This window comes from Balaenoptera acutorostrata, chromosome 4 (assembly GCF_949987535.1).
Source record: "Balaenoptera acutorostrata chromosome 4, mBalAcu1.1, whole genome shotgun sequence".
In the NCBI taxonomy this organism is placed as follows: Eukaryota; Metazoa; Chordata; class Mammalia; order Artiodactyla; family Balaenopteridae; genus Balaenoptera; species Balaenoptera acutorostrata.
In genome coordinates, this window is record NC_080067.1 from 60621370 (window position 1) to 60623677 (window position 2308).

Sequence of the window (2308 nt, forward strand, 5' to 3'; positions counted from 1 at the left end):
AGCCGGAAGCGGGCCCGGGCCACGGGCTCGGGCCACGGCCACGGCCACGGCCACGGTCATGATTGAGAAGCAGCTGGAGCGGAGGCAGGAGAGACACGATCATTTGGGCAGAATCAGTTGGCGGGAGAGGGTGGGAGGTGGGAGGGCCCCAGGGGCCAAACCCTGAGGTCGCAGGAGGGGGCCCAAAGCGGGGCTCGGGAGTGCGGTCCTGAGGGAGAGGGTCAGCGGCTGGGCCCCTTTCTCCCACTGCCTGCAGCCCCTCCATTACTGCTGCCAGGGGGCACCCCCTCCAGGGAAATGGGATAAGAAAGCAGCCCACCCGCTGCGGCAGACTGCCAGGTGGCTGAAGCCAGGAAGGAAGGCCTGGCCTGGCCTTGGCCTGCCTGCCCCAGAGGCCTGTGGGAAAAGGATGGGTGTAGGAGGGTGAGAAAGGGGCTCGACCGGCTCAGGTCCAAGATGCTGCTGTGCGTGGCGAGTCCCCCACGAGCTGGTGGACCGCGCTGGGGGCCAGCAACTGCAGGTAGACAGGAGGCAGCAGCTTCTCAAGAAACTCCTTCGCAGATGCCATCTCCGAGGACAGGAGCTGTGCCTGACACCGGGGTAGGTCTTGAACTGGACCCTGGCGGGTGTGACAACGGACCAGAGCTTCTCGGCCGTCAGGGCCCCAAACCGTACGGGAACCATGGGGTCCAGGTCCCCATGACACTGAAGGGTGGTCAGGTCCTTGGCACCGCCGTTGGCTGCCTGGGGGAAGGGGCAGAGGCAGCCAACAGCTCAAGGCCACAGTGCCAGCCAGAGGGCGGGGGCAGGTGAGGGCTGTGAAGGGACAGGGCTCCACCCTGTGAAAAGCCTCCCAGGACGATCCGATTGGCAGGGATCCCATTCTTCATCTCATGCTCAATCAAGGCCTTGATGCTCTCTGCTGCCTTCTTGATGCCAGCCTCGTCCTCTGGGGCATCTGGACTCAGCCCCATCAGGTCAAACCAGGAGGGCATCACCATCTTCATGTTGAGTGTGGCAGGGGTCCGAGGCGCATGGGGACAGGTGTACTTGACGTAAGGGAGCCGGATGGTGGAGAGGGCGTCAGCGCAGCTGTGCCCTGTGTCTCCAAGGCCATGTAAAAAAATAAACGCAGCTGTTTCCTGCTCAGCTCCAGACACAGTGGCAGCATCCGTGAGCGGGGGCACAGACATGGTGTTAACCACACATACCCTGCAGGGCTCCACGGCTGGGGGTTTCAAGACCTCTCCAGAGATCCTCCTCTTTCTCCCGCCCAGACACACACTCTTCCCACTCTGCCGTCCTGCCTGAACTGAACAGATTTTTAATCTTCACCGTCAAACCTGAGCAAACAACCAAGGATTAACAGACAGCTGAAGAAAGCTTCTTTTGTGAAAGAAAAATAGCAGGAAAACAAACAAACAAAACCTAGAGGAGCCAGATTATACAAAGAAGAAAATGTTCAAAACCTACGATTAATATCATAAGAGAAATCTGATTCATGAAACAAGAGCTTCCTGATTTCAAAATTACTAACAAAGCTACAGAAATCACCACAGTGTAGTAATGATATAGGATAGACAAAACCCATTAATTTTGAGGAAAAGGTCAGGCAATCCCAATTGAAGAATATTCTACAAAACATCTGATCAATAAACCTCAGAACTGTTAAGGTCAAAAAAACAAAGGAAAGTCTGAGAAACTGTCACAGAGCAGAGGAGGCTAAGGACGCATGATAACTAAATGTAATGTGATATCCAGGATGGGACCCTTCTGTTGACAAAGGACATTAGGAAGAAAGTAGTAAATTCTGGATAAATTATAGAGTGTAGTTTTTAGTCGTATACTAATGTTGGTTCCTTAGTTGACAAATGTACCATGGTAACATAAGATATTAGCAACAGAGGAAACTCGGTGAGGAGTATACAGGAACTCTCTGTACTGTCTTTGCAATTTTTTTTTTCCTGTGGATCTAAAACTATTCTAACATAAAATGTTTATGGGAAAAAATGAATGTCTGCTGTGATATTCACCTAATGTTGAAAATGGTTATTTCTTGGGGGGGCAGGAGGTTGGCATCTTATACATTTTTCTTCCTTTTTCTTTTTTAAAATATTTTTTACTTTCATTTATGTTCTTCTCTTTATTGTATAAATTCTTTATAATAATCATGTATTTTTTCAAAACCATAACGTAGTTTTCCTTAAAAACAAAACTCAGGGGCTTCCCTGGTGGTGCAGTGGTTGAGAATCTGCCTGCCAATGCGGGGACACGGGTTCGAGCCCTGGTCTGGGAAGATCCCACATGC

At 51.3% G+C, this 2308-nt stretch overlaps 1 pseudogene; it reads right to left on the minus strand.

Annotated features, from left to right (window-relative positions):
- Positions 1-445: 445 nt before the first annotated feature.
- On the minus strand, positions 446-1194 carry LOC103015089 (acyl-protein thioesterase 2-like; annotated as a pseudogene).
- Between the last annotated feature and the right edge of the window lie 1114 nt (positions 1195-2308).